This window comes from Manihot esculenta, chromosome 5, assembly GCF_001659605.2.
Source record: "Manihot esculenta cultivar AM560-2 chromosome 5, M.esculenta_v8, whole genome shotgun sequence".
Lineage (NCBI taxonomy): Eukaryota > Viridiplantae > Streptophyta > Magnoliopsida > Malpighiales > Euphorbiaceae > Manihot > Manihot esculenta.
In genome coordinates this window covers 5,814,178-5,824,369 of record NC_035165.2, presented here as the reverse complement: position 1 = coordinate 5,824,369, position 10,192 = coordinate 5,814,178, and the positions used below count along the sequence as shown (strand labels likewise).

The 10,192-nt window shown below is 25.9% G+C and overlaps 1 long non-coding RNA gene across 7 annotated transcripts; it reads left to right on the top strand.

The window, feature by feature from the left end:
• The first annotated feature begins 3,812 nt into the window (after positions 1-3,812).
• LOC110614807 lies at positions 3,813-8,871 on the top strand. 7 transcript variants are annotated; one of them, XR_006350615.1, is made up of 3 exons: positions 3,813-8,014; positions 8,136-8,246; positions 8,443-8,871. It is a non-coding gene; the product is annotated as an uncharacterized LOC110614807 (long non-coding RNA). The 7 variants fall into 7 exon arrangements; XR_006350620.1 differs by lacking the exon at positions 8,443-8,871 and having other exon boundaries at positions 3,813-7,879; positions 7,962-8,014; positions 8,136-8,389; XR_006350617.1 differs by lacking the exon at positions 8,443-8,871 and having other exon boundaries at positions 3,813-7,884; positions 7,962-8,014; positions 8,136-8,389.
• The last annotated feature ends 1,321 nt before the right edge of the window (positions 8,872-10,192 follow it).

Genomic DNA, 10,192 nt, shown 5'->3' with positions numbered 1-10,192 from the left:
CATTACTTCAATTAAATTGAATTTAAAATAAAATAAAATATTTATAAATTTTAAAATACTTACTAATTAAATTTTTTTATTAATTTTAATCATTAAATAATATAAAAAAATTAAAATATATCCAATACAAATAAATTAATTAAAAGAATTTTTATAAAATTAAAAAATAATTAATTTATTTTTATAAATTAAAATAATATTTAAATATTAAAATTAATAGAAAGATTAATTACTAAATTTGTTAATGCGTTCAACTTTATATCCTCAAGTGGTTACTTAGTTTTGCTAAGCTGCAAAAAATGCTTCTGTTGATTTACACATATAAAATAGGTATGGAAAATAGAAGAAAAAAATTATTATTTAATTTTTATATTATAGAAATTTTGATTAATTAGTTTTTTATTTTAAAAAATATTTTTAATAGAAAAATGGTGAGTCAATTAATGCATTTACCTATTTTTTTTTTAAATATTATTTTTTTAATATATTACTTTATTTTTACTAGCATTATATATCATTTAATGATATCTAACAAATGTCCTTTATCATTACTTCAATTAAATTGAATTGAAAATAAAATAATATAAAATAAAAAAAAAGATATTTATAAATTTTAAAATCATTATTATTTGATTTTTATATTATAGAAAAATTTATTAATTAATTTTTTATTTAAAAAACACTTTTAAGAGAGGGATGATGAGTTACTTATTTTTGATAAATCTATTATTTTTTTATTATATTAATTTATTTTTATTATATCGTATTATGTATTATTTAATAATATATAATAAAAATCATTATCCTTACTTCAATTAAATTAAATTTAAAATAAAATAAAATAATAGAAAAAATGTATTTATAAATATTGAAGTGTCTATTAATTAATATTTTTATTAATTTTAATAATTAAATATTATAAAAAAATAAATAATCTATATGAAGAAATTGACTAACTTTTTTTTTTATAAATTTAAAAGATCAATTATTTTGTTTTTTTAAATTATAAAAATAAAAAAAATTATTGTTTAATTTTTATATTATAAAAAAATCATTAATTAATTTTTAATTTTAAAAAATACTTTTAAGAGAGGATAAGGAGTCCGTTGTTAGGTTTACTTATTTTTGAGGTACTTTCTTTTTTATTTATACTATTTTGTTTTAGCTTTATCACACTATGTATCATTTAATGTTTTAATATAAAAATCTTCTGCATTGCTTTAATTAAATTGAATTTAAAATAAAATAAAATAATAAAAAATATATTTAAAAATTTTAAAAAATTTATTAACATGTTATTTCATTATTTTTAAATGTTAAATATTATAAAAAAATAAAATATTTCCAATAAAATAGATAATTAAAAAATATTTTATAAAATTGAGAGATTAATTAATTTATTTTTTTAATTATAAAAATTAAATAATAAAATATTTAACAGTGTTAAATTTTTAAAATAGAAAGGTAATTTATTATAGATTAAATTTTATAATTATTTTATTAAATGTTGGTTTAATGTACTACTATTTTCAATTTTAAAAATTTCAAAATTAATTTAAAAAGTTTATAATAAATTAATATTCATAGCAAATTCAGGTGTATAATTATTGTTACCATTAAAAATTTATAAAAATTCAAAAATTGACTAATAAACCATAGGTTAAGATGGAAGAACATGTAAAAAATGTCCTTTCTTTGATTAAACAAAATTTATATATTTTGATGATGATAATTTTTATAAATTAAAAATTTATTTTTCTTGGTGATCTTTTTGACACTTTTTCTACATTAATATCATGTATTTAAGAAAAATAATTTTGAGGTACTCTCTAACAAAGTTGACCATTATTAATATGAAAAAAAAAAACTGTTATATTTATGTCAGTTGGACTGATTTATTAAACTATTTAGCTTAAATTTCCCATAAATTAATTTAAAATTAAATTTTTAAAAATTTTTAATTTTTAATTTTTTTTCTTAATATTTTATTATAAATAGAACGGTGCTGCGATTAATTAATCTATAAAAGAGAAATATGAAAATGTACTGCAATTAATTAATATGTAAAAAAGAAACATGTAACTCTATTCTTAACATTTCACTGTAAATAATATTTTATTGTAAATAGAGTTATATTGTCATTAATTAATTTATAAAAGAGAAATATGTAACTCTTATTTTTAATATTTTGCAGTAAATAGAGTTGTATTGTGATTAATCAATCTGTAAAAGAGAAAGAATGAGATAGTTGGTACCTATAGGTCATCACTCTAATGTTTAAATCAATAAATTACAGGTGAGTGTAATAAATAATTTAATATTATAATAAATATATAAAAATATGTATTTAAAATTATGTACATATATATCTAAAAAAAATAATTATTATATTTTTTGAAAATATCAGTGAATAAGGAATAAGATATTTACTTAATTATATCCGTTAACTTTTCAGAAAAGACTCGTCAGCTCAATACGGGAGAATAAATTTTGGTCAAGTACAGAGTGATACGGTGTTTTAATATTTTTAAATATCAATCTATTATATTCATATTTTTTTATAATAATAACTCATAATTTATTTTATTTTAATGGATTGTTATATGATATATATATTTCTTAAAATTATAAAGGTAAAAGTTCAAATTAGTTAAATTTAATTTAATTAATAAATTTTTAAAAAATAGAGGATGAACAGATTAGTCGGAGATTTTTCATCTATTTATTTTAAGCTTAGTCATTATCAATTAAATTAAAAAAATAAATAAATTAGGGGAAAAATCCACTTTTCTGGTAAATTTAAGCCCAAGGAATGCCAGAGTGGATTATCGTTTGGGCAGTGGGAAGTGAAACCCCAAAATTCTTTTAGATCGCTTTTTCCGGAATTTTTTTGCAGAGAAAAACATAAAATAAAATAAATAAAATAAAATTTGATAGCAAAGTTATTTTTCACTTATGATTAAGGGTGTAAATGAATCAAACCGTTCATGAGTTATTCGAGATTCGATTCGATAAAAGCTTAACCGAGCTCGATTTGATTTTTAAACGAATCAAGTTCGAGCTTAATTTTTAAGCTCGTTTGGCAAACGAGCCAAACTTGAGTTCCATAGTATTCGCTCGTTAAGACTCGTGAGCTCGGCTCGTTTCTGAGTTCATGAGCAGACACGCGAATAGACTCGTGAACAGTCTCGTTAAGTAAACTGAAATTATTATCATAAGAGAAATAAACTCAAATCCTGCATATACTTTAATGAGCCAAATCTAAATTTTTTAAAATTCAGCTCTATATAGTTAAATTTGGATCATTGAGATTTAAAAACTCATCTTTATAAGGTTAAATGCTAATTTGTAGATATATTTATTTAACTAAAATTATTTTAATTTTAAACTTATTAGTTTTAAACTAAAACTCATTATACATATAAATAAATTAAATTACTCGTGAACTATTCGAGACGCAACTCGATTAAAACTCGACTCAGCTCGATAAAAATTTTACCATTTTATTTATAGTTAATAAAATAATTATAAATATAATTATAATTTTATTTATTTTTCAACCATTTTCTCGGGTGGCATCAATGTGATAAACCTTTTTAAAACCCTCAAAAATTTAATGAGAAATTATTATTTAATTCATACAAAATTAAAAATTATTAATAAAAAATATATTAATATATTTTTAAGATTTTAAAAAATTTATTAATTACTTCATTTTAATTTTTTAAATATTATAAAAAAATTAAATTTTTTTATTATTTTTAATATATATTATAGTAGGCACTAGCCAGCAAATGAAGCCAATAATCAAAATCTCGAATGCAGCCGAAGCGGAGCTGCTCAGCCGCCACAGCTCCCCTATATTTTCTAACTCTTTAACCCCTTTCACCTTCACCCTCACCACGTCCCCAGTTTACAGACTTGGCCGCCGGCAGACCCACGCCTTGCTGCCCTCCAATTTTTTCCCTTATGTAATCCCCTTCTCTACGGCAAGTTCTGTCCCCTACATGGTGTCCCATTTTCGAGACGAATTTGTTCAACATGGTGACGATATTGATATTAATGCTATTGAGGATTTGGAGGAGAAGAGTGACTCATTGACTAGTAGGTACGCTGACGGGTCCGCTTTTATTGAGCTCCTAAAGCGGTTGCCTTCTTGACCTCACTTAGCCGTATAGGTGTTGCTTTGCATTTATTTTACTCCGTCATCTTTCTCGTTTTTGCTTTTATTGATTTATCTGGGTTGTTCTGCATTTTGCTTCTCGATCGGCAAGCCCATTGCATGTGTATGTTTAAACTGATTTGTTCTTGCGAGCATCTGAATTGCTCTGAATTTTCGTTCTAAATTTTTTTAGAACTTCTTTTTTTCATAGCTTGTAATCAATAAAGCTATTTTCTTTTTTTTCTTTGAAATTTTTGTCCCATTATACCATTACTTATGTTTACTCATAAAAAAAAACTAAAATCCTGTTTGGATAATATTTTCCTATGATTTCATTGATATGTGTTTTTCCATGGTATTATTTCTATTGTATGGTTTCATAATGTATTGTGCCTTATTATGTTTAGAAGATTGTATAACTTATCCTGGTTTTATAACTGTGATTGTTTGATTGGTTTGATTGTATAGTATTGTCCTAAATGGTAATTAAATTACCCAAATAATTTCATTTATTTTTTTGTATGCAATTTGATCATTAATTTCTCATTCTTAATAATTTAATCTACATTCTATATTTATTCCAATTCACAAATAGTTGTCCATTTCTTTTTAAAAAATAATATTTAATATATTAAATATTTGATCAATAAATGAAATTCACAAGATAATAATATATTAATAAGGGTGATTATTGGGTTGGAGGGGTTGGTTTGGTTAATTAAAGTAAGTAATTGCTGTAAGAATAAATTGGTCATATATAAAATATATGATGGCAAAAGAGTAAACAAATTTTCTACAACAATACAAAACCGCCAATTTGGTGGTTAAAGAATCTATGAGTTTTTATGGTTTTATAACCATGGCATTTAATCACCAGAAAATCATACAATATAGAGTATAATCTTCCCAAATATGACTGTCTCTTGAAACAATACAATGCATTACATGACCATGGAAAAACATCATCCAAGCAATGTACGAAATACCCTATTTCATTTATGCATAGTGGACATTCGTATTTTGTTACCTAAGGATAAGGATGTCCGCTTGGGGGTAAAAGTTTTTGTTCTGTGGCAATAGCTTGATCATTGAAACTACATGAGATTTTGGGCAGAAACACGATGTGTTAACCATGGGCTCCATGCATATTTGAGTGATGGATAACGTTCCTTTTTTCTTTCCCTTTCTTTCTTTCAAGTATAGGTTTGTAGTTAAATGGTTGTGTTCACTATTCAGGTTTTTAGTTGAAGAAAACTAGCTGAGTGGAGCACTCCTTTGACACAAAGGAGTATGCCAAGGGCATCAAAGTTGCTGGTAGGGCAAAGAATTAAATATTCTTATCAGTATTTGGTCGCTCATTACTTGTTGATCACGTGGAAGCAACATATGAGGAGTTAAAGAATTAAATATTTCAACTTGATGAGATTGAAAATTTCAACTTGAACTGCACCAAAAAGACATTTGTAATATTGATAAAACATATTTGATGTGTGGTCAAAAGTACAAGGTTGACCAGGTGATAGGTTTGATATAAAAGCATGGACATGAAATTCCTCTAGGTGCATCTCCATCATAACGTACCTACTGACAAGGTTGCATGCCATGCATCACAAATTGCAGAAATCATTCAGCTGATCGTGTGTATGGTTCATCAGAATTTAATATGGGATTGAAATTTACAGGAACTCATAGGTACGCATTATGTTTGTTTTATGTATCATACACTTAGCAGTTTGAAATTTTTTGATGGTAGCCAATGGTCTTGTCTAATTTTTCATATATCACAAGCATTTACATGCATCTTCTCAGTTGTGAATTATAGTTAAGACCTGCTGGTAGGCAAGGCAAGGAGACCTAGTTATAGCAATTTGAAAAGCTCGAATTGCTGAGATTGCATAGCATATAGATAATTTGTTCATCTCTTAGGCTACCAAGTATAGTTGCAGTAGTTAAAGTTCACTGCTTCTGATCAAAGAGGACTTCTTCTTGGAAAACCTGCATTGTCAAACCCAGCCCCGCTGGTTCAACAGGTCCCTAAACCCCTCTCAAAACCTGGTGACCAACAGCACACGCCAAACCTGTCACACCAGTGGGACGAGTTTCAATAATCTTTTTGTTGATTATTTATACAAAATAATGCTTTTTGTACATGAGTCGGTCATTGGTTATGACATGTGGTGAAAACAAGGGAAAAAAAAAGGGATGACTTGTTTTATGTTTTTCGACATCTCATATGCAATGTTGATATATGTTTCTCCAAAAGATACTCTAAACTTCTGTTTTAGGCAGTGAAGTTTATTATTTAGGTAGTCAATTTTAGAGAACAAATATTTACCTAAATTATGGAACATTATTTGGGGTTACAAGGTACATTAGGCAAGTTGATTAATATTAAAGGATATAATTTTAATATACAATCTAATATAGTAATATTAATTTATAAAAGGTTATCATTTGCATAACATAAATTTAGTAATTAGTGAACGATATACAGGAGGAATAGACGATAGGTTGAATCTTGTTAACTATTAAACTCTTAACCCTTTATCTTCACTAGTTCTTAGACCAGGTTGGCTTTGAAACATTTGAAAAACTTCATTGAGAGCGTAATAAATTTCAATGTAAACAATGCCATCATGACCATAAAATTTATATTGCCTTCATATTTAGGGTTACGTTATCCAATGATGTCTGGTATTGGTATTAAGTCTTAACAGTGTGTTTTAATCCCCTTGTTTTTATTTTGCTTTTGATTTTATTGTTTATTTTGTAGAGAGGATGCCTCATCCTTCACTCTCTTTCTTCTTCCTTAACAAAATCTTTTTCTTTTACCCTGAAAGAAGTGCTGTCATCCATAATCATTTTTTATTTTACATCCAAATAAAGAATTTTATTGAGCTTTGTAACCTTGGTATCCTTTGGTTTTGTTGGTTTTTCAGAGGAGAGGGAGAAAGATATAACAATGTTATTATTTTGTTATTGAAACATGGATATATAGAGGGAAAATATAACAGAAAATCTTAATAAAAATATCTGCCAAATCACATCCAAACTCATAAATAATCTAAATGTTATCCTATCTTCATAATTTGACTTATAATCCTAAAATCATAACATATTTTTTGAAAGCGGAAAAGCACATTCCAACAGGTTTTATTTTACATCCACAGTCATATTTTGCAATCTACGTTCACTTCGTTAGTGTTCTGATAATTTGTATTTTCTTCTTTGCATGTGTTTTCCTTTGCCATGGTGATATTGCATATATAATATTCACTCCAAATACAAAATTTTCAGCTCCTATGATATTAGGGAGTTTGCAAGCGTCTAAATTTGATTTATGCTCTGAAATGGAGGAGCTCATAAAGAAAGATATTCTCTATTGGATTATTTCCAGTGGAAGGAAGACAGATAATAGCTTCCATCTTGAAAATATTTCCCCCTAACAATTCCTCTGAGTCTGTATCAAAGCAAACCATATCCAGCATTTCCTTTTCTCCGGAATTGTATCTTCTAACCCTTTCTGTTGTCCTATTAAATGGATTTTAAGCTCTAAAACAGGACTTGGTACAGAAACTTAAGGAGGCAGATGTTGTTACACTTAACATAAAGTATGGAAATGTTGATATCCCACACCAATTTTTCTTGGCACTGAAGATCTCCTTGTAAATGGCAATTTAACCAGGGGAAGGGGCTGGGATGGAAATTTTTCCATGGGTAAGGTAGGAAAATATTGCATTGATTATTCTTCAGTTAGTTGATGCATTTTACAATTTTAAATGTTGTGCTATAAACGCAGGTGGAACAGTATTTTTTTTTTTTTGTATTGGAAGTCCGTAATATGTATACCCAGTAAGAAATTTCCCCCACCCAAATCTTTTTTTTTGTTGTTACTTTTTAAATTTTTTGAGGAGATCTGCCGTGGAAATCTTGGTGATCTTGTTTGTGTAATTCTTATTCCCTAATGTTACAGATAAGATCAAGGACATCTTCTTAATTCTGATGGGGGAAGAACTAATATGAAGAACTTGTATAGCGGGTCAAGTGCGTTGACCACCCAATTCTCTCTCTCTCAGGATACTCTGTATGTTTCCTTTTCCTAACTAGGACATGTAATCTCCTTTCTTCTTTTTTCTTTTTTTCTGCTAAAACCTTTCCTTTTTTCCCCTCGGACTAAATAAAGTTATTGTATGATTTGCATTTGAAATAAGCAAGTTCAGTTACCCCTCTCTTTCTCTGGAGATTGGTTTGATATAGAATTGATTTATTATGCAATGCAGGAAAAGTCATACACTGTTTGATGGACTACAACCGTTAGAATGCTGATAACACAGAAATTGAAATAAAATTCAGCAAAACGTGCAGGATGGTTTACTTTTTTGGCATAAATTCCGCCTAGTCTGCTGTATACTGATGAAATTGGCTGAATTATGTTAATGTTACAAATCTGAGAATGGAATAAACTTTTGGTTTAAAATCTGGGAGATAAACATTTGGATTAGCCTTGCAAGAATGACTGTTCATCAGGCATCATTGCTCTACAAAATCCTATCTTGTGGGATGAAGGTGATGCATTAAGTTTTTGTAGGTCACAGCTGAATAAATCAGTAATGTTAGTTAAATTGCCGAAGTTGTTTTGCAGAATATTATCTGGTATACTGGGACCTGGAGCTTATGATACCAATTCAGACTTAAACAGATTTTTTCACTAGTGATGCTGTAAGAAATTTATATTAGGAGGGTTGAATTTCATTTTTTCAGCAAAATCTTTAAATTTATTCATTTTAGAAGTTTTTTTTGTTAATATAGATATTAAAAATAAAATTTTTAAATTGAGAGTTAAATTAATTGGAGAAAATTTGCAAATGAATTTTTTCATTTAATTTTTTTTAATTTAAATAGTTTAACCTGTTATCTACATAAATATTATTTAATTTTATCTATATTTATGATTTATTTTTTAAATAAAGGTGATCCAATTTATAACTTATTAAATTCTTTTTTTTTAGATTTATTTTTTTCTATATTTAAATAATTTGGAAAAATATTAAACAATCCAACTATTATTCATAGTATTCTTTTAAAAAAAAATAAAATTTATTTTTTATAAATTTAAATAATTTAATATATAATTTCAATCATATAAATAAAAATAACTATTATTAATTATTATTAAAAAGTGATAGTAAAAAATAAATATGAATAATAATTTAGCTTGTAAATATTTTTAAAAAAGAAAAATATTAATATAAAGTAAGGTTTTTGGATTGAAATAGAACATAATAGTTTATTGTATAAAAATAATATTTAGTGTTATGATTTTATTTTTGAGAGAATGATTATTAAGTTTATTTTATAAAATTAAGTTATTTAATAATTTATTAAAAAATTATTAGTGAATTTATTTAGATTTTAATTAAAAAAATCAAATAATATGAAATATTTAAATTTATAAGTAATAAATAATATATTTAAAATTATATGGATTAAAAACATAAACTTTTCATATAGATTAATGGTATAATTTTCAAATAGGATGAAGTAATAAATTTAGAAATTTAATAATAATTTTTTTTATTTATTTAAAACTAAAAGAAAATTATTTAAATACACTCAGGTAATTTAAAAAATTTCAGGGCGGATGACCTTAGCCCCACTGTAGGTCGGTCGATTTGCTGGAGAGTCTATTGAAGAGCCTTCGACCACTGAGGACCAAGTTGAGGTAGATCATTTCTTGTTGGCATATGGAATTGCATTGCTGTAATGTTCTTGAAAGCATAAAAGATCAGTACCTAACGAGGGCCTATGCTTGTAGTAATTTTTCTTTTTTATAAATGTATATATGCTACTGTTGGATTGTGTTGTGCACCACAAAAATGCTAGTAGAAAGAAAAAAAGGAAAATCGTGAAAGAAATGTTTGTTTGACAAGTCCATTCTCAATTTGACACTTAGGATAAAAATTGATGTCTCATACCTTCTTTCTCATGACATCTTTATGCAATGACTTGTTCCTTTCCTTAGTTTTTCTG